At 38.9% G+C, this 23395-nt stretch overlaps 1 long non-coding RNA gene across 8 annotated transcripts in view; it reads left to right on the top strand.

Moving 5' to 3' along the window:
- The first annotated feature begins 10287 nt into the window (after positions 1-10287).
- LOC122556660 (uncharacterized) overlaps positions 10288-23395 on the top strand; it is a 39051-nt gene continuing 25943 nt past the window's right edge. For 4 of the 8 annotated variants that reach the window (XR_015759746.1, XR_015759742.1, XR_015759740.1 and 1 more), the window contains exons 1-3: positions 13394-13541; positions 20210-20578; positions 22805-22890. This is a non-coding gene — a long non-coding RNA (uncharacterized LOC122556660). The other 4 variants (XR_015759743.1, XR_015759741.1, XR_015759747.1 and 1 more) reach the window with 3 other exon arrangements.

The following is a 23395-nucleotide window of genomic DNA, read 5'->3' as shown; positions in this document are numbered from 1 at the left end:
TTTTTTTTCAGAATGATTAGCTTTTATTCTGAATGTGCCTCAAAGATCTCCCTTCTACTTTATTTTAAATTTAATGCTTCTCAGAACTCCTGGACATGTCTGACAAATGTCCATTCACTTCCAATATAATCTTTGATTGCTTTTCCTATACTCAACATAAAGTAGTCATTTAATTTGTTTCCAAAGTTGGTTTTCCTTCCGTTTAGCTGCATGATGCTCAAGTACGTGAAAATCTAGTCTCTGACAAAGGACTTATGCCCGAAATATCGATTCTCCTGCTCCTCGGATGCTGCCTCGCCTGCTGTGTTTTTTCCAGCACCCCACACTCTCCTCAATTTCACATGATAATTATACCCTTTAGCCCTAAGTTGAGTGGTTACAGAAAGGTTCAATGCCATTGACAAGTACTGAATCAGCTATGATCTAGTTAGAGATGTTCTTGAGGGGAAAAGAAAATGATTATAATATTGGGCAGGCGATTATGAATCTGACAGTAATAGCCAGGTGCTTAATCCAACTGACTTTGGTATATGAATCCAGAATAAAATTCCATTGACTTCAGATGGTCACCGTGCCTTAGATCAAGTACTCTTAGATCAGCTGTCAGATTTCTTAGGGTAATTGAATAAAATCTCAATACATAATGTTGAAAATATTTTATTATATGCAGGATACCACATTATGGCCCATAACCAAATAACCAAATTTAATTTTTATTGAATTGAGATTTTTACTAGTGCTTTGATGATTGAGTTCTTGCCACAATTTTATGAAACCCATAAATGTGAATTCACTTACTGTTCCATTTTGAAATTTTTTTTTAATCCCTTGTTATTTTTAAAGCCAAGAATATACAGATGCACCAGTTACAGGTAGATCTCAAGCATTTAGAAATACTGAAGAGACAGAATGATGTTTGCTTTATTTGGAGGACAGACCTGCACTTAATGACACAAATGCAAAACTCAGCATCAGGCTTTTCTGTGCAAGAAGGAAGAAGATTACTCATTTCAGGTCTAGATATGAATGAGTGCCCAAAGCTAAGTCTAGATATGAATCACTGCCTTTCTTTACTTATGCTGCATAATTTGGTGTGTGTTCTGAGCATTTGATATTTCTTATATTTCAGATTTCCTGCATCTCTGCAGTTCTTTAATTTCTGCATTTTCAAAGCATTGGAAATGCTTTGGCTTTAGGAAATTGTTTGGTATTAAACAGATGGATGGAGGTAACAATGGTTAACATTATACAGTGGATTTTCTGATGTTCAGTCATGGAGGCGGCCATGTTTTTACTAAATTTGTCTGTTAAATATGAAATTGCTGGCCAGGCCAGCATTGGTCGCCCATCCCCAACAGACCTAGAGATGGTGGTGGTTAGCTTTCACCATGAACTGCTGCAGTCCATATGGTGTACGTACACCTACAATGCTGCTGAGAAGGGAATTCCAGGATTTTGACACAATTGCAGTGAAGGAATAGCAATATAGTTCCAAGTCAGTAGAGAGTTTGGCCTTTTCTCGGTGGAAGAGATCACAAGTCTGGACAGTGCTATTGAAAGAGCCTTGAGCAATCTGTATATGACTTTCACTACTGGAACTGTGTTTTAAGATACTGATGCCAGTCAAGTGATCTGCTTTGTCCTGGATGATGTCAAGCTTCTACAGTGTTGTTGCAGCTGTATTCATTAATTAAATGGACAGAATTGCATACACTCCTAATTTGTACCTTGTAGATAGTGGACAGGGAGTTGGCACATGAGTTCCTCACCACAAAATTCCAGCCTCTGGCCTACTCTTGTAGCCACAATACTTTATGACTGGCCCAGTTCAGTTTCTGATGAATGGCAGTTCTGAAGATGTTTTGCTGGGAAATTTAGTAATGATATTGTTATATATAATCATGGGGAGATGATTAGATTCTGTCTTGTCTCAGATGGTCATTGTCTGGCACTTGTGTGGCACAACCTTTACTTAGCCACTTAGCCCAAGGCTGGATTTTGTTTATGACATGCTCTATAATGACCTGGACTGCTTCAGTATCTGAGAAGTCATGAATGGTGCTGAACATTATGCTGTCGTCAGCAAACGTCCCAACTTTAGATCTTATGATAGAGGGAAGCTCATTAATAAAGTAGATGAATTGCTTGGGACCATGACAGTTTCCTGCCATGATGTCCTGCAACTGAAACAGCTATCTTTCAATAGCCATAGCCATAGCCATCTTCCTTTATTCCCAGGTATGACTTAAGAACTAAACTCTCCCCTTCCCATTTTCCTATTGAATTCAGTTTCATAAGAGCTCCCCTTGACAGCATTTGACTGAGACTACCTTGATATAAAGGGCAGTCACTCTTGCCTCACCCTTGATTCAGCTTTTTCATGCATTTTGGACCAAGGTGGTAATGAGCTGAGTGGCCATAGCGTCAGTGAGCAGTCATCATTGAGTTCTTGCCTCTTTCTCTCATTCTTTTATTCCTTCAGTGTCTGGCTGTTTGCATCACAGCCTGATGAAAATGTAAATAGTTATATCAATAGCAATACTAATTAGGTGATTACTTGGGGTTTTCTTTTTTTTTTGCTTTCAAGATTTAACAGCTTTCATTTTCCTTTCAAAAATGCAAATTAAACTGAGAAAAATCTCTCCTTCCACCATCTCTGTCTGACAACTTAATATACTTTGTGTTTAAGTTTAACAGTAACTTAGTTGATAAGCAGCTGTTAATAGGAGACATTCCATTTGTTTAAAATTTAACTATTTTAAATGAACACCTATTGAGATAGGGAAAGTCACTTAAGTGGATTTTCAACTTGATTGCTAGGTTTAAATTTGCACTCTGGATCAGTTGTTCATTTATAAAAAAAAATCAGTTTTATTTTCCATTAAATTCATTAAAAATGAAAATCAGTCAATTTGTTTAAATAGGAACTGATCTGCCTCTCCATTTCTATGTCCACACAGAGGACAAAAAGCCACTCTGTGTCTTTGATATGCCACCTGAACTTAAAGAATGCAAAATATAATCTATAACAGAACTATATTCATACAGCTTGACATTTCCATTCCTTTTACAGAAGCACACTACTTTGTTATTACAAAAAAACCCTTAAATTTACCCTTTTTTTTTTCTTTGGAAATAATTTTGAAATATAACTGTGCAAGAATTGCGAGATGCTGATGAATGTTCCTGTGGTTCAGCTGAGTAAATGTTGCTGACGCATCATGGGAAATTGGATGCACTGCACATAATCAGACAGCACAATCTGCCTTCAGTAACAGAGGCCTGGTTTGGGGCAGAGCATCATGCTTAAGTCTATTTTCTTTTAAACAAGAGATAAGCCTTTTAGTAAAATCTTTAACAAAGACAATCAAAGAGAATGCAAGTGACAATTTGGCCATAATCGTGAATTATGTAATTGTACAAAATTTAAGATGTTAAATCCTTCTCAAAACATTTTGAATGATTTGTGGAAAAGATAAAGTGCCACTTAGTGGCTTCACACATTATTACGTTTTAGTGTTGCAAGTAAGTGTTAATGTCTGATTTCACTTTAGAAATTTTTCGCATAACATTTACCAATGTGAATTTGTGACACAAGGTACATGCCACCATAGACAAGGTTATTAATATAAAAATATAACTAGCATAAACATTTCAAAGGTATGTATAACGAAAACTCTACTTTTCCTAATTTAGACGTGCATAACACTGAAAAGACTACTTCTTGTGGGAACAACAGTTGTGTGACATTGCAGTTGTGCTGACATGACCCAAGGTTTATTATGTGTCTTGGAGAACTCAACTAAAGATGAAAGACAGCCAGTCATGTATAGTGAATTGAACAAAAATTATATGTTAATACTTTTCATTTGCAGCTAAGTTCAAATAACATAAATTGGCCTTTACATGTTTCAAAAATTGATACACATCTTTCACTAAGTTATGTGTATATAGCAGTATTACTGAAAATGGACACAATTTATTTTGAACTTAAATCAGTTTTCTTAAGATGCATGGGATGTTTTATAAAGATTATCTGAAAATACATTTACCATGCAGATTGTATTGTAATCCTGTAGTGTTGTGTAATGAAAAGGGAAATGATTATTTTTAAAATACAAATTTAATTAAATCAGCACTAAACTAAATAAATATTAAAATATTATGTTTGGTGTATCCTTATTACTGAACTGTTTTAATTTCAGCTCCTTAAATTCAAATAAAATTTTATACTATTAAATGTATAGTCTTTCCTTTGTTGGGGTACCCTTTCTGGAACTGGAGTTGCAAATGCACAAAGCATATGAACTTAAACCTCGGTGAAAAAAAACACGCAACATTTGAGTGAACTGTTCATTATAACAGTTGGATGCCTAGATAGTAAACAGAGAAGATCACCATTCCACTGATGAGTAGGCTGCTGATTTATAGTTTTCAGAAAAACTGAATCTCAGGATTCCATGCCCAGAAAGTTAATGATCACAGAATCTACTGTAATAAAAATGGAATCAAACCTACTCGATGTAAGTGGTTCTAATTATGAACAATAATGTGGATAAAGATTCTAGCTTCATGCAATCAAAACAGTATTTAATTTGTTCAGTCAATATGAATAAGTGGCCATATTTGAGGTAACTCCTGCTGCATCTTAAAATGTGTGCTAATAGTTTGGGCTATTATCATGGATTATTCAGTGCATCCCTGCAATGAAGAAAACCTTTACTGCTCCCCTCTGTTTTACTGAAGTAAAAGGCCCCTTTTTCACTTTGCAGATTGGAAAACCTGCGTAGAATTTAGACAAAGTAGGAAATCTTCAGTATTTGTTATCCAGGGATAAGTCTTCATTTACCTAGTTTATACTCTTCTATCTGCACCATGTTGTGGTAGCTGACGATAAATGTCTACCACCTGATAGTACCTGAACAACTTCTGATATGTGCAGCTTTCCAGTCCAAGGAAGTGGGCAGCATGGTGATCTACCTCAGTCACCCAAGGTTAAATTCCAGCCTTGGGTGACTGTCTGTGGGTGTTAGTATATTCTCCCACTGTCTGAGTGGGTTTCTGCAAGATGCTCTGGTTTCCTCCCACAACCCAAGGATGAATAGGGTGGTGGATTAGCCTTGATAAATGCAAGGTTAGAGGGATAGGGTGGGGGTTTGGGTCTGGGTGGAATGCTCCTGGGCGGGTCAGTGCAGACATGATGGGTCAAATAGTCTCTCTTTGCATTATTGGGATTCTTTGATGCTAAGCTTGCAGAACCCATAGTTGAAAATACTGGTCTTGGATTTTTTGGGACACCTGTCTTTGATCTGTTTCCCTGGAAACTATTGTATTTATTCTGTTAGCAATGAATACTAAGTGAAGCATGTATTTCCCCGGATATCAGATATCACATCTTTTTTTCCATTATATTTTCAATAAACTAACCCCTTGTCACATGTGGCTAACTGCTCAGGTATGGATAGAGTATTTTGATTATTAAATGAAACTAAATAATAGACACCATCAGTGAATTTGTCATTTCATTCCTCATGTTGTATGGATGTGCATTTTAATTTTTCTTTTCGCATAAACTGCTGAAACAAAAATCTCAGTGAGAGAGCATTCTGAACATTGTCTGTGCTTTCTTTGCTTGGCTGCTGTTTATTAATTATCAGCAATTACAATCCAAAATGGTTTCTATCACATAAATGGTATAACTCAGCATTGCACCATGGAAATGTCAGTACCATTGCAGGGAGTGAATGTAATCATGTCAGTTCAACCAATTGAGATAACTGTCCAGCCCAGTAAAGCCAACGAATGGCAAGCAGCTTGAACAGAAGAAAGCACATTCAACCATGTTCTGGGTAAAGAGTAGTTGCATCTCCAGCATACCTTTCTGTGCAAGTCAACCTTTTGTGACAATCGTTCTCATGCCAAAAGTACTTCCTGTAACTTCTGGACAAGATCAAGAAACTTCATTAAAATATGGTTTAGCTATAAGTTAACAGCAGTATTCAAAGCTTTTGTGAAAGGGCTTGAACTGATTGGTTATAGATACCTATTAGTATGCACATTAAGTAGAGGACTCGTGTGTTCAGTGATGATGTCCCCACCTCTGAGCCAAGAGACCTGAATTCAAATTCTTCCTGCTCTAGAGGTGTATAATAACACTGTTGAACTGGTTGATTAGAAAATATCTGCACATTAAATATAAGTACTTGTGTTTAAAATGTTTTCTAGTAAAATTAGTGAATGTTGCTCTAAGAACATTGTAGTCATACTTATGCCTAGTCAGCTTTTTCTCTTGGACAACATTGTCTTCAAGTAAGGCAGGCAGAACTTTACTGTACAATGTTTTGTAGAGAGATGAATGCTGTCCTAATTGACAAGATCTGAATACTTTTTTTTAAAACAAGATACTGTTGCCATTTAATATTATGCCATGCACAGGTTCTCAGAATCGGATTAAAAACAACCTTATCACAACTTTTCTATTTATGCATTAGTGTGCAGTGCTGAATGAACCTTGTATTTAGATCTGTATAAAATTCATATCATATTGTGACTTCACAAAAGTACGTACTTGGAGCAGACAACTGCTGTCTTGGATGTCCAAATCTTTATCACCTGGCCATGCACTTCTTGGAACAAGCAAGGAGGAGTTCTTTCTGCCATCCACGTTTAAAGTAATTAGTGTCATTTAACCATGAAACAATAATTATGACATTCAATGAATGAGTGACATACAATGGAGTATCACTGATATTTCCTGGGAAAAGTATTTAAAAAGACTACAGCACATCAAGACTTTGACAACAGCGTCAAGTTCTTCATTTGTCTCATTTTGTGAGGAAGGAGCAGCAGAACGCGAAGAATAAAAGCTAAGTGTTCAATTATTTATTCATACTTTAATATTCAATTATTTAGTATATTAAGGAGCAGTGCTTTAAAAAATTAATATGCAAGAGGCCAGACCGAATGAAACCTATATGCTTTAAGCACATAGATGTAACTGCCTAATATTCTAAACTGTGAAATATAGCTAATAGAAACCAAATTAATTCAACTGATAATTATAATGTAGCACTGAAAGCAAATGAGCAAATCAAGGTAAATAAATAACAAGGTAAATTAATTTTAGTGTAAGCACTGTGTCAGGGCTATAGAAAATGAAAATTTGTGAACAGGACTAGTGGAGGCTGGTACAAATACAGCATTTAAAAGCTATCTGGATGGGTTTATGAATAGGAAAGGTTTAGAGGGATATGGGCCAAGTGCTGGCAAATGGAATGAGATAGGTTAGGATATCTGGTTGGCAAGGATGAGTTGGACCAAAGAGTCTGTTCCTGTGCTATAGATCTCTTTGACTCTCGTAGGATTGCCCCCGCTGAAAAGTGAGAATTTCCAGTTGAGTCACTTTGGCTCAAAGATATTGAGCTGGAGCATGAGACACTCCAAAATAATTCAGAATACAGTTTCATCAGGTATAGAGGGACAAAAAAAAGTATGTTGTTTATTGAGAACTCGGGGGTGCAGAGGAGGAAGGACACTAGAAATAGGTGCTGACCTACATGTGTGGCATACCTTCTATCTTTGGGTACAAGGAAGGAAGCTATGGGGAAGTTGATAGGGGAAGAGGCAGTCTAATGGGCAAACTATTGAATAGAAATGGGGAACTAAATTGGGGGATGGGGGCAAGGAAGGGATATGAATGCCCAGATACACACACTACTTTCATATAGAAGCATTAGCTTTTAGCAATCGAAAAATGCTAATGGAATATTGGCCATATTGTCAACAGGTTTCAAATGCAAAGGGGACACTCTCTGCTTCAAATTGTATGAACTTTAGTACTGCACTCAATTTTAGGTGCTGCACCTCAAGAAAGATAACTATGAAGAAATGGAAGTACAAGTAGAATATGCAGTCCCTTAAAACTGGTCCTCTATTCAATAAGATAATGGCTAAAATCTTTACTCTGTTTGCTTTTCACTTTATAGTCATATCTTTTAAGCCTAAAAAAAACTTAAGCGTATACAATAACTGAGCATCTGCTGCCCATTGTGGTAAAATTCCAAAGGTTCATGAAAGTCTGTGTTGACGCTTCTTTATATTCCATCATCTCATCATTGAGACTATGACTCCAACCTCTGGCCTCTCCAGTTAGTGAAATCAACCCCTTAGCACTGTCCATACCTTCTTTGTGAGGAAAAAGAAACTTTAAATGTGTCAATAGATATCTCTCATTCTTTTAAATTCCAGAGTGTGTCAGTTCATTCTACTTCATCTGTACTCAGAACAGCCCTCTCATTCCAGTGCATCTTTGTTACAGACTTTGGAATGCAAATAAAAGATGGAAACCTTACAGTACTTCGTGTGGTCCCATCAAGACTTTATATAATTGTAGAAAGCCTTCCTTATCTTTAAACTGCAACTTTCTTCCAATAAAGAGCAACATGTGATTACCTGCATGTTAACTTTATGCAATTTGTACACAAGGGTGCACACATCCCCTGACTACCAACACTTATTTTCCCCCATCTTTTTGAAAATATTACTTTTTCCAAGCTTACTATCAAAGTGGGTAAATTCACAGTTCAACATGTTAGATTTAACGTGCCTCCATCACTTTGCAAATCTCACACAATCTACAATCCTTTGCAGGTACTCTCTATGTCCTCACAGGAAAAACTGACTGCTACCAGGATTTGTATACATCACAAGGACATATTGCATAAGCTTGAGTTACATTCGCTTGAGTTTAGAATTTAAGTAGAGATAATGCCACTTTTTTTTCTCTGGTGCAGGAGTCTTGAACGAGCGTGTACAATCGTCGAATTAGAGCTATGTCATTGTGATATTGTTTAAAAACAGTTTCCACACAAAGGTGAGTAAAAGCGGAACTTTTTTTTTTCCTCTCCAAAAGGCTGTAGATACAGGATTTACAGAAATCTTCAGTGTGCTTGTTAGATTTTTTTTTAAGAGGTAAGGTCTTCAACGAAGATGGAACAAAGACTGAGAAATAGAATCATGATGAACCGTGATCCAATAAATGATGTGGGTAGCTTGAGTGACGGAACGATCTATTGCTATATTCCTTTAGGTTCATCACCGATACAGCTAATATGCAAGAGTGGGATCACGAAGTGCTATTCATTTACAAATATAGGGTCAATTAGTTCAGGTGGTTATAAAGGGGGGTGCTTAATGGAGGCGACAGTGCAGACTCAGCCCCTGGATCTGTGGCGGTTGTTCTTAGAGCCTCCATCCTCTCCTTGCTATATTCTGATAACATGACAAAAACTGTTTGAGATAGAAACGTGTGGAAAGCTATGATAACCCATGTTCCAAAAACTCAGGATGCTCTGAAATGAGTGAATTGTTTAAAACAAAAATGAAAATTGGGATCTACGTGTATTTTACTAAACGCTAACTACCGGAAATGAGACTGAGAAGTAATTTGGTTTGTTATTCACTCATTCCAAAACTGAGTAGCACCTTCAGTCAACCTGCAAGAATACCGTACGGATTCAAATAAAAATGTTCTGAGGAAGGATCACAGGGCCCAAAACGTTAACTTTGATTTCTCTTCTCAGATGCTGCCATACCTGCTGAGCTTTTCCAGAGGTAACATGTAATATTACATTTACGAGAAAGGATGCCCGACGTGTCTGTCTAGGAAATGCCTTGAGAGATAAGGCGCGAAAATGGATGCTTGTGTGTTGTGATCCAGGAGTAACCTCTGAATGTTTCTGCCTTATGCTGTAAGGACATACATCAGATGCCCCCAGGGGAGACCCAGTTAAAATGAAGGACTGTACTCGAGCTTTTACAGCAGAGGCCGAAAATGATTCTATTAATATCATGACCCATTACTTCAAGGATAGATTATCTTGACTTGAAAAATAAATCTTAAAAACGTTGCAGGAATCCTTAATCTAAAATGCATAAAGTTGTTACTCGTTTTTGGAAACTTTTGATGCTTGAAGGTGTTGTATGTTTACTTTAGTTAGGATCCCATGTTGCCAGCCTTCCCTGTTTGACTGGGAGTAGAACGTCGGAATTGACGTTTTAAATTCCTCACCTCAAGCACAGAAAGCGAGCCCTTCTCCACTCATTGACGGCGTGGACTGCCTCCATGAGGAGGAGGGAGCCCTCAGAACGGAACATGGGAGACTGTAAATGTGCGCTGAGGGAGAGAAGGCGATTGAGGGTCGGAGGATTTGGGCCCATTTTCCAGTGTTTCCTTCCATTGTCCGTTGTGGTCCGCAGCCTCTCGGTGTTGTGCAAGGTGGTCGCGATGCCACGCACTGGCGGATCTTAATTGGTTATGTACTGCACAGGTACTTTTCCAGGTGGAACATTGGACATGGGCAACGGTATTTTATGAAAGAGGGAAGGGGAGACAGCATTCGGTGTATAGTAGCAGTGAAATGGGGAGAGGAAGCGGGGTACAGAAAGAGGTTCGGAAAGTAGTGAGTGAATATCAGGGTACTTCACTGGGATTGAATGGGGAACATGTCAATGGCGACTGCATTTTATTGGAACTCCCAGGCAGCAGTAAGAAGAAGGATTCGCAAACTGAAGACTGCCACACAATGGAATGTTTCATCCAAAGTGAGGTCGTGTCTAGAACATAATTTAAAACGGAATGTCTGAATATAAAGCGATCTGAGAGAAATCGGTTTAGAGAGCAGCAGCACATGTTTCGGGCCAAAAGGCTGATTCGATGGAGCACTCCTTTGTTGAGGCTGAGGGGAGGAAATTATTTTAGGGATGTGGTGAATAAAGAGTGATACGTCCTGTTAGCAGTGTCCTTTCAATATCGATGTTTGGCTCAGCTTAGTTTGAGAGACTGCTAACATGTGAAATCCAAGTATAGGGATGTAAGTATTTTACTGGTCACTGGCAATTCAAGCGGAATCATATTTTCCTACCTCTGGTTCTCCCCACCACCCCACAGCCACACCCACACCCACATGAATCACTTCTACATATTTAGGTTTCTCCAAGTTGTGGCCCGGCTCGAATACTCGGAGCACGCTTGTTAGAACTTGGCTCGTAAAAGTTGCTGACGTGAAAGCACACTGGATGGGAGGGGGGGTGACCCAGTGTTGTTATTCTGAAGATGGGAATGCTGGAGATTGGGTCTGAACAACGTTGGCTCCTTTACTGATGCTGCTTGGCTTGCTGTGTCCTTCCAGCTTCCTGCCTGTCTACTTCGGATGTGCAGCTGTCATGTGACCCAGTCAGGGGCGTCACGTATCAATGTTCCCGGCCAATTCTAACCGCGCAAGAAAACACTTTCACGATGCTATTTAAATCGCCCCTGTCCTCTTTTGCATTGTTCCATGGGATATATTTAAGGTAACATGCAGAATTTAAGTCGTAACTTGTGATCTTTTTGCAATCTTCCATATTGGTAGATGATGACCACGTCAATCACAAATCTAGCTCACAGTGTATGTGTTTATTGCTATGATACGTGAGCATTGATTGGATCTCTGATCTGCCATTGCTGGATTAAACAACCATGGGACTGTTCCAAAAATAGATTTCTTTAGCGACCTCAGCATCCCGCCCCCTCACCCCCTTGAAAATCAGTCCCGGTTAGGATTTAATCTGAAATCCTCTCCCGTAGCGAGATGTTCTCATTGCATTCTGAGAACAAGCGTTACAAAAGTGTGGACTAATGCTTTTTACGAATATGCGCAATACAGTGTAGGTAGCTTGAAATGCTGACAGACCAATATTAAGGCGGTTCTGGAAATCTTTCAGTATATTGCCGCTGTAAACATCAGTCATTCTTCCCTTTCCCTGTTGACTAATGATAGTGGAATCTGGATGGTTAGAGATTCGTGAACATAAAACCACGTCAATCGTGATGGCTGAAAACGTGGTCTATCCTGCAATATTCCCGATTGGTTGAGACAAGTTCTTTTTTTTAAATTGAGTTGCTGTTGATAGGACTGACGGTGGTAGCGGCCCTCCTTTTGAGGTGCAGTCTCCGACTCGCTGAATGCACGGTTTTTTTTCTTGGTGCCGTTTATTTTCTTTCCATTTTGAAACTCTGTTTCTTGCTAGACTCCATCTTGTGGATTGTTGTTGAACACTTGGTATAGCAACAGTAAGTGTACACACCATGAGTACAGTCGAGTCAAGTCAACAGCTCACCGCCCCGGGAGCCCAGTGCCAACTACTTGAAGAACAACGCGAAGCTTTGGCTGCCAGAGGCTAACAACAAAAATTTCAGATTAACGGAGAACCAGGAAGGATATCCACGCAGTTTTAAACTGTTAGACATCCACCTGGTTGAAAATCCCAGCATCGTTTCCTTCATCGATGTTCCTTTTATATTCTAATTTAGTTTAACCCAGCTGATCGAACATGGGCTGCTGTTAAATATGACATTTTTTGTAACTTTCCGATCCAGCAAAATCGGTTATTTTGTTATTTGTCCCATTAATTAGAATTTTGCAATAATTTGTGACCCAATCGTTAAATTCTTACAATACTATTGCAACAATCACACCGTGCCAGCCCATTCGCTGAATTGCCTTTCTATTTAATCACAATCCTTTATTTAGATCAGTACTACCTGAAAGCGTGGGATAATTAGTTATGCATTAGATTGCATGTTGAGGTAACGCGACAGTGAAGAGTGAAATGACATGTAAACCGAAAACAGGAATTAAAGGAGAGAAAGGGACGAGGGGTATGAACTAAGAGGGGTATGATCAGACTTCCATCTCTAAGCTTTAAAAGCATTTTTGAGTAAACCCATTCTGACGAATGAAATACATTCGGGTGACGGCTACAAACTTTGTTGCAAGGTTTCCAGACCCAGCATTCCCGTCCCAAAACAACTGTGCACTTGCTTAATTTCACATACAGTTTAAAGAGAAAAATGTAGCGTTCAAAATGTCAAACAAGAAACAAACGTCTGCATTTAACTTTTACGAGGTTTCTATATTGACCCGAATTTTAAGGTTTTAATGACAGCGAAACTATCAGCGTTTGCCATCCTTTGAAACTGACAGCAAGACCGTGTATCTTGTTAAACACAGACTGGTGTCAGTGATTCAATGCTTCACCCTGAGGTGTGCTATTGAAGTGCCGCCCCCATTGCAATCAAATCGATGAATTAACAAGAACTGGCCTTTCCGCTATTACACAGCTGTAAAACCCGTCAGTAATGCGGTATTTTTTGAAGGAGGTATAACTCAATTTTTGGTGTTATACTGAGTTCATATTTACTGCTAAACAGCATAATTAGACCTGAAGACTTAATTTTATCTTTGAGTATTGCTGAAGAAATACACATACATTCTACCTTGCACTCCTCCAGATAAGCCCAAGGCTGCCAAATTACAAAGGGAGTTTATACCGGGTGAGAAAAGGTGCTGATTGTTTGACAAACTGGACAATGTGTTGCGATGGATAATGTTGCGGGGTGGTGGGGGGGATGTGCAGTGAAGGTTCAGACGGGTGTTTTGCGCAGAAGAACCAAGTCAATCTCGAAGACTGCAAATCTACTCAAGGCACGGGGAAATATGGTAAGACTGAGTAGCTTTATTTGAATGCAAGGACGCTTGCGAGTAAGGCAGAATATTCGAGAGGCGATCAGCACATGGGGATCTGATTTCATTGCTATCACGCAGACATGGTTGAGGGTAGTACAGGAATGGTAGCTCAGAGATACAGAATCTTCAGATGAGATGGTGGAGGCTGGAGATGTGGTAAAGGGAGAGGTGGTATGATGTTGAACATGGAGTCAATTACTGTAGTAAGGATGGATGGTATCTTTGAAGATTCTTCAAATGAGGCCATATGATCGAATTTTTTTAAAAAAGTGTCTCCTGTAAACTGCCAGGGAGAGAGAGATATGTTGGATAGATCAAAAAAATTTATAAAAAATAGGATAATAAGAGTAGGATTGTGAAATATTTAAACAAAATTATCGAAAGGGAAGAGATATTAGTGATTTTAACAGGCTTGAAAGTGGATAAATCCTCAGGCCCAGGCTGCTGTGGGAAGCAAGGAGGCAGTTTGCAATGGCTCTGACATTTTCAAACCTCTCTGGCCACAGAAGAGATGACAAAGGACTGGAAGATAACTAATGCGGTACCATTAATCAAGAAGGGTGGTAGGGACAAACCACAAAACTGTAGGCTAATGAGTCTAACACCTGTGTTGGGGAAACTATAGGGAAAAGAAATTGAAGGATATAATTAATCTACATTTGGAAAGGCAAGAATCCATCAAGGAAAGTCAGCGTGGCTTTTAATACCTAATATTTGAATTTTTCAAGTGGTTGACTAGGTGTGTACGTGAGGGTAGTGCAGTTGATGTAGTCTGTGTAGTCTATGTGGACTTCAGTAAGGCATTTGTCAAAGTCTCATGTGGTAGACTGATTAAGAAGCTAAGAGCCCATAGGATTCAAGGCAATTTGACAAATTGGTTCCAAATTTGGTTTAATGGCAGGAAGTACAGAGTGAAGGTTGAAGTTTTGTGATGGAGGCCTGTGTCCAGTGGGATTCTTTGGGAGTCAGTGGAGCCCTTGCTGTTAATAGTATCTATAAATGATTGAGATTTGAATACAGTAGGGTTGATTTGTAAGTTTGTCAATGATATGAAAATTGATGGGGTGATAGTGAGGAGGATAGCCTCAGATTACAGAATGATACAGATGGGTTGGTCAATGATCTATGCACATAGTTAAGCTGAACAGTGATGAATGGAATTTAAAATCCTGAAAAGTTGCATTTTGGAACAACTAATGGGGCAAAGTGTGTTCAAGTTGAATGGCAAGATTCTAGGAAGTACGGAGGATAAGAGGGACTTTTATTCATGTCTGTAGATCTTTGAGAGTAGGAGAGGTAGATAAGTTGGTTCAGAAGACATATGGGACTTTGCCTTTTATTAGTCAAGGTATTGAATACAAGAGTAGGAAGGTAATGATGGAGCTATATATAATGTTTATTTGGCCACAGCTGGTGTAATATGTACAGTTCTGGTCATCACCTGTAGGAAGGATGTGATTGCACTAAAGAAGGTGCAGAGGAGATTCACTATGATGCTGTCAGGTTGGAGTGCTTTACCTATGAAAAGAGAGTAGATAGGCTGGAGTTGTCTTCCTTAGAGTAGAGAAAGCTGGGGGGTCTGATTAAAGTATAAAAGGTTAAGACATACATAGAAAAATGTTTCCCTTTAATTGAGGTGTTAATAATTGAGGTAGCAATTTTAAGGTAAGAAGTAGGGGATTTGAGAATTCATTTTCACCCAGAGGGTATCTGGAACTCACTACCAAAAAGGGAGGTACAGGTGAGAACCGTTGAGCCATTTAAAAAGTGATTCGGTAAGCATTTGAAATGCCATAGCTTACAAGGTTAAAGGCTAAATGCTGGAAAATGGGATTAAAACAGATAGATACTTTATGACTGATAGAGGCATGATAAGCCAATGGGCCTCTTTCTGTGCTGTAAAACTCTAATGCACCAGGTAAGTATTGTCCTGCACATCTGTGTTTATTTTAAAAATGTGCATTGCATGGTCATGTTTCTTTTAGCTGTCGAGGGTAGGTTGACATACATAGCACGTGTGCAGAAAATATTTAATAAGACCATAAGACATAGGAGCGGAAGTAAGGCCATTCGGCCCATCGAGTCCACTCCGCAATTCAATCATGGCTGATGGGCACTTCAACTCCACTTACCCGCATTCTCCCCGTAGCCCTTAATTCCTTGTGACATCAAGAATTTATCAATTTCTGCCTTGAAGACATTTAGCGTCCCAGCCTCCACTGCACTCTGTGGCAATGAATTCCACAGGCCCACCACTCTCTGGCTGAAGAAATGTCTCCGCATTTCTGTTCTGAATTTACCCCCTCTAATTCTAAGGCTGTGTCCACGGGTCCTAGTCTCCTCACCTAACGGAAACAATTTCCTAGCGTCCACCCTTTCCAAGCCATGTATTATCTTGTAAATTTCTATTAGATCTCCCCTTAATCTTCTAAACTCCAATGAATACAATCCCAGGATCCTCAGCCGTTCCTCGTATGTTAGACCTACCATTCCAGGGATCATCCGTGTGAATCTCCGCTGAACACGCTCCAGTGCCAGTATGTCCTTCCTGAGGTGTGGGGACCAAAACTGGACACAGTACTCCAAATGGGGCCTAACCAGAGCTTTATAAAGTCTCAGTAGCACAACAGTGCTTTTATATTCCAACCCTCTTGAGATAAGAGACAACATTGCATTCGCTTTCTTAATCACGGACTCAACCTGCATGTTTACCTTTAGAGAATCCTCAACTAGCACTCCCAGATCCCTCTGTACTTTGGCTTTACGAATTTTCTCACCATTTAGAAAGTAATCCATGCTTCTATTCTTTTTCCCAAAGTGCATGACCTCGCATTTGCTCACATTGAATTCCAACAACCATTTCCTGGACCACTCCTCCAAACTGTCTAGATCCTTCTGCAGCCTCCCCACTTCCTCAGTACTACCTGCCTGTCCACCTAACTTTGTATCATGGGCAAACTTCGCTTGAATGCCCCCAGTCCCTTCATCCAGGTCATTAATATATAATGTGAACAGCTGCGGTCCCAACACTGAACCCTGCGGGACACCGCTTGTCACCGGCTGCCATTCCGAAAAAGAACCTTTTATCCCAACTCTCTGGCTCCTGTCAGACAGCCAATCCTCAATCCATACCAGTAGCTCACTCGAACACCATGGGCCCTCACCTTGCTCAGCAGCCTCCCATGTGGCACCTTATCAAAGGCCTTTTGGAAGTCTAGATAGACCACATACACTGGGTTTCCCCGGTCTAACCTACTTGTCACCTCTTCAAAGAACTCCAACAGGTTTGTCAGGCACGACCTCCCCTTACTAAATCCATGTTGACTTGTTCTAATCCGACCCTGCTCTTCCAAGATGTTAGACATTATCTTCTGAGTTTGTAGGGATGACTGGTAGAGTATGGTCAGTATTTTGCCTACTGTGAACAGCCAAAAGGATGCCATTTGATATGATCTGCCAGTTGAGGGCATGTATATCACTGATGCTGAAATCCAAATACATTTTTTTTAATGTGTGGAAGACAATAGTTCTCTGATATACTCTCCCTGGCAGTGCCTCAAAAAATGGCAGTTGGTTTACCAATCAATTTCAATGCAGTGTAAATTATTGTACCTTTCAGATATGGTATTCTTACAATTTTGTTCCGATTAGTGCAAAATGAAAATCTTCAACAGGCATGACTTTTTTCAACAATTAATTTAGCATTGTTCTTAAATATGCATTTTAACTGTTTAAACTTGTACATTTCAGCTTCTACTCTAACCACATGTTTAAATACCAATAATTTATTTTAATCTTTGTGAAATATTATTTAATAGTAAAAGCTTTGTTACAGTTCACTTACTGCAGCTGTTGGTGAGAATATTTCAGTGTGATTGGCTTCTTGTTCTTGATTATATCACTGTTATTGAATGCTTTGAAAGCCCTTTGACCTGGTTTCAGATTCAAATTGACATTGGAAAAGGAGAAATCCGTAGCACAGAGTTACTAAATCTTCATTGGTGGTGTTCTTCATTATCAGCCATAATTTTATTCACCATGAAATCTATATTATTATCTCTATGGTTTGTACACTGAATTAGGTTCATGGGGGAATGTTTTTTTGTAGCTGTCTGTTTGAAACTGCAGATATCAAATTTGTTTGAGCCAGACATAAAATCATAAACAAATGCAGGGTCAGGACATTTGGTCTTTTGAAACTCATCCAGTATTCGATAAAATCAGAGCTAATCTAATTATGGCCTTGTCTTAATTTTGCTCCCTGCCCTCTTTGGCTCCCTTGTGGATCAAGAATCAGTCTCACTCAGCTTTGAATATATTTAATGGCTCGGCCTCCATTAGGATAGAGAATTTCAAAGATTATTTCTAAGGAAAGAAATTTTTCCTTGTCTCCTTTTTAAATGGGGAAATTATTATTTTGAAACTGTGTCCTTTACTTCTAAATAACTCTGTGGGCAAACATCTTTCCAGTGTCATCTCTTTACTCATACATGGGACATGAGCATTGCTGGCTGGCTAGCATTTATTATTGGTCCGCAGTTGACCTCGAGAGGGTGATGGTGAGCTGCCTTCTTTGAACTGCTGCATTCTTTGTGCTATAGGTTGATCCGCAATGACATTAGGGAAGGAAATCCAAGATTTGAGCCACTCCTACTGAAAGAACAGCAATATATTTCCAAGTCAGGATAGTGAGTGACTTGGAGGGGAATGTGCAGGTGATGTTTGAATGAATCTGCTGCCCTTGGCCTTTGAGATGAAAATGGTTATGGATTTGGAATGTACTGTCTAAGGACCTTTGATGCATTTGTGGTGCAATTTCTAGATAGTACTCCCTGAAATTATTGAATGTCAGTGGTGGAGGAAATGGATGTTTGTAGATGTGGTGACAGTCAAGCAGGCTGCTTTGTCCTGGGTGGTGTCAGGCTTCTTGAGTTTTGTTGGAGCTGCACCCTCCAAGGAGTTTGGGAGTATTTCATCATACTCCTGACTTGTGTCTTATAGATGGGACTGACTTTGGGGAATCAGGAGGTGAGTCACTCGCTGGAGTGTTCCGAGCTTCTGACCAACCCTGTCAAGCCCCTTCAGATATCTTATTTTTTAAGAAGATCACCCCTCATTCTTCTAAAATGTGTTAAACTGTGGATGAGACAAATGCTCTGGTAATCAAGTTGCACCATTTCATGAGTCACACCATTATTCCAAATGTATTGATTAAGTCACCAAAATAGTGGATTGTTTCTCGTTCAGTGCTGCTATCCAGAAGAAAGTAAACTTTCATCAGGTTTCTTTCATGAACTCAAAAGTAATCTGTTTATTATTAAACCAAATTAATTTGTAAAAAGAAACCACAAAATTGGTTAGCATCTGAACTATAATCTAAAATGAGAACTATATATCCTTTTAATCCCAACGCAAACATACTCACACAGCACAACAGATAGCAAACATTCTGCAGAGATATTTTTAAAAGGGCCAAAAGAAAATTACTCTTATTGGCTAACAGTCTGGGAAACAAAAGGTAGATGTTTATGAATTCTCACAGTTCACTGGGTTGCTTGTAGACAAAATTAAATTTGCACATTGATGAAATATCTTCCAAACAAGGTGCCAATTTCTGACCGCGTTGATATGGGATGTGTCAAGTTTACCACATTTACTGTTTGCAAGCTGTAATTTTGTCCGTCTTAGAATTTATTGACATGTTTGCATGCCATAGATTGAACTTTGGAAGCTTCTTTGTCATTGTTCTGTGGTTGGTATTTCTCCACCTGCTGTGGAGCATTGTGTTATACATTGGGTTTCTTTGGGCAATTTGACTTCTAATATGTTTAGCCCAATGTCCTCTTGTAGAACATAACTTACATATGTGATGAAATGCTGGACATTATCTTGGTGGGTGAGATAAGCCACATCTCTGCAAGATTTGGATGTTCTACTGAGCCTGTTGATGCGGCTGCAATGATTGCTGCAGAGTGGAGCACATGAAATGCTGCTACTCGGCTACAACTGCTCAAAACTTGCATTCTTCTTCCATGTGTCAATGTATAGTCTTTGGATTTATCCAGAAATGCTTTTCTGAAAGATGTGTCGGTGTGCCTACAATGACTTCCTCAATAAGCCTTTCAGCTAAATTAGCTTTCGTGTGTGGACAAATGCCTATGAATTAGTCAGTTCTTTCACCTGGCTGTTGGTCAGTTTGACTTGAACTCAAGCTTGTGTATCTGGAAATGAATGCAAACATTAAGTTGATCTTCGAAATCTGGAAAATTTTATTAGGATCATTCCAATCAACATCAGAGCACCATTGGATATTGTTGTTCTTAACTCTTTAGTGCCCAAAGTATGAAGTACTTTGCCTATCATTCTTTGTCAGCAATCTGCTGCTCCATAAAGTAAATATTGATTCTTTCTTTGAATAACTGAAATTTTGACAGAAAGTTAATGGTATGCCATTCCATTGTTATTTGTTTGATTTCCATTTTATTGTTCACACTAAAATGCCAGGGTGAGAATTTTTTTGCAGAATTGTGCTTTTCTGTATTTTTGGTGCTTTCTCTACTTTTTTATTTAAAATGCCAAGTTTCGTGCAGTTCTAGTTTTTTTTTTAATTGATTTTGCTACTCTCTCTTATTTTTTACCAGTTTTCTCTTCCCTTTTAATTTTCCTGTCACTGCTCTTTAAACAAAGTCTGGAGGCTTTGTAAAGCATTGGTGCCAAAGTGGAGATCCCGGTGACATCACACTCACTTTTTTTTAAGATTCTCACACTTTCTTAAAACAATTTGGAATTGGCCACCTGTGCAGTGGAGGACATGATCAACAACAAAAGGGCTTTGTTTTAATCTTGAACTTTAACTGTGCCTCGAGTTTACTGATGAAGAGGAGTTATCCTGTGCTATCTTAGGAGCCCTGGTTGTCCAGAGAGGAGTCCAATTGGAAGTTTCTTCACAAGAGGAAGCATTGCAGGGCTAGGCCACGAGAGAGAATGAAGAAGCATGATCTTCAACATAGGTAAGGTGTGCTTTAAATTGTAGGTGCAGAAAATAAGGTTTATTTACTTCATTTTTGGTTGTATTTATTAATCATATCTCTGTACAAGGACATATTGATGGATGGCTGTTAAGAAAATTAATTTTCACATCCTTCATGCTGTTGTCAGCTTTTCAGTCTTTAGTATTCACACATTGCCACTAACTAGCTTTTAGATTCTATTTACAATCACTGTGATGCCATTTGTGGTTTTATATATGTTAGCCAGTGTAACATATATCGCAGATGCTGTGGGTTAACTCAGTTTGGGCTCTGCCAAAGTTACTTAGCTCCTGACCTATTACAGCTTTGGTACAAACATGGACCACAGAGCTGTATTCAAGGGGAGAGGTGAGAGTGACTGCTCATTAATATCAAGGTGGCAATTAAAGACTCCTAGCAAAATTGGACTCAATGGAATTGCAGTGAAGGGTGAGGTGAGCCTTGGACCGAGTCATATTTGGTGCAAATGATTATGGTTGTTGGAGATTAATCATGTGATTCACAGGATATCACTGCAGGAGTTCCTCAGGTTAGTGTCCTTGGCCCAATCATCTTTAACTGTTTCATCAACAACCTCCTATTAGTCATAAGATGAGAAGTGTGGCATTGTCTGATGATTGCACAATGTACCATCCCATCTGCAACTCCTCAGATACTGAGTTAAAAATCACACAATACCAGGTTATAGTCCAACAGGTAACTTTTGTGTCACACAGTTGCCAGTTAATGGCCATTTCCAACAAGGGAGCATCTAACTATCTCCCCCGACATTCAATGACATTCTCATTACTGAATCCTCAGATTTACCATTGACCAGAAACTGAACTGACCTGCCACATAATTGCTGTGACTGAAGGGTAGTTCACAGGTTGGGAATGCGTGTAACTCACATCCTGACTCCCCCAAATCTGTCCATCACAAATCAGGAATATAAATACTCTCCACTTGCCTGGATGAGTGTATCCTCCAACAACACTCCAGAGGCTCAACACCATTGAGTACAAAAAGAGGAATTGCTGGGAAAATTCAACAGGTCTGGTAGCATCTGAGCAGAGAAAGCAGTGTTAACATTTCAGGTCCAGTGACCCAGTGATGCTACTAGACTTGCTGCGTTTTTCCAGCAATTTCTGATTTTGTTTCTGATTTCCAGCATTCACAGTTTCTTGGGTTATTTTGCTAGATTGACACCAGTCTTATCCACCTCCTTTCACCAACAATACGCAGTGTGCACCATCTACAAGATTCCCTGCAGTATCTCACCAAGGGTCCTTCAAGAATATATCAACCTCTACAATTTAGAAAGACAGGGACAGCAGATGCAGGGGAATACCACCACTTTCAGTTTCCCCTCCACATGCCATACTAACTTGGAACTATATTACTGTTTCTTCACTGTTATCAGGTCAAAATGATGGAATACTTTTCCTTAAAAGCACTGTGAGTGTACCAACATCACGTGTTGCATGGTTCAAGAAAGTGGCTCACTACTACCACCTTGAGGACAATTGGTGATGTGTAATGAACACTGGCTTAGCTAATACCATTCACCTTCTATGAAAGATTTTTTTTAAAAACGGCCTGATTTCTTTTTTCAGTTTGGCAGATTAAGTTTTTCTCTTATGAACTCACCTTGAACAACATAAAGTTATGTATGATGGGTTTGTGTACATTGAGGAGGTGCAGGGAGAACTTCTGTGTTGGCATTTCTTCTGGTGGGTCCCAAAGAAGCATTCCTGCCTTTCCAGGTCACACAAAATAAGAATAAATTTTCTAGTCTAAGCCCCTGGGAGTGACCTGTGCCTACACAGAATGTGCACTGATTATTTCCAACCCAGAATGGGAAATGAGGTGTTTGAATGCTGATATACATATTGAAATGTGTCTATTGGCTGAAACTGGCTGAAGGTTTCGATGCAGGCTGTATTATTACTTTGAATAGCCAAAGCCACATCAGCTTGGTCAATGGGGTCATAAATATTGTCAACTCAAATTTGTATTTCTTAACATCCAGTTAAAGAAATAAGTTGAAATCAGTGTCTTCCAGTGTATTTTTACAGAAAATCAAAATATTTTGAAATTAAAATTGAAAATGCTGGAATTACTCAGCTGGTCAGGTCATATTTGTGGAGGAAGAAAGAAGATTGAGATTTCAGATGGACATTTATCAGAACTGCTGAAACATTAACCCTGTTTCTCTCTCTGCAGATGTTGCCTGAAATGCTGAGTATTTACTGTATTATTAAGGATCACACTGACTGAAGCAGATCCATGCACAACCAACAACTGCTCTGGTAGGTATTATCTTTATTTGTGCTGCATATGCTTTTTACTCAATATTGGCTGTGTGAAAGATTCAGCTTTGGATTGAAGTCAATGACTACTAATATGTGCTTTCTCATCATCTAGTGAGACCTTCAAGGAATCTAACTGTAGCTTTGGCAGACAAATGTATTTGTTATGGAGATTGAGCCAAATTGGTGACATAAGAGCAGACAAAGACTTAAATGTTCAAGAATGATTTTGGTTATTTCCTATATCTTGGAAGCATCATCAGAATTGGTGAGGTTAGTCGGAAAGAAGTATTCAGAATATCTAAAAGCAATTATTAATAAATACAATTATAGAACATCCCTAAATAACCTCTGAGACTAAAATGCTCATGTTGGATTAAATTTGAGGATATTAGTATATATCTTCACTAGAATGTCTAAGAAAAATTATTATTTTATTTTTCCATTTCCTCCTTTGAATTTTCACTAGTTTTCAGAAATTTTATACTAAACCTTTCTTATTCTT

The sequence above is a fragment of the Chiloscyllium plagiosum genome, unplaced genomic scaffold (genome assembly GCF_037043375.1).
Source record: "Chiloscyllium plagiosum isolate Xiang-an unplaced genomic scaffold, Cpla_swu_hap1 HiC_scaffold_16, whole genome shotgun sequence".
NCBI classification, from domain to species: Eukaryota; Metazoa; Chordata; class Chondrichthyes; order Orectolobiformes; family Hemiscylliidae; genus Chiloscyllium; species Chiloscyllium plagiosum.
This window is presented reverse-complemented; position numbering and strand designations above follow the sequence as displayed.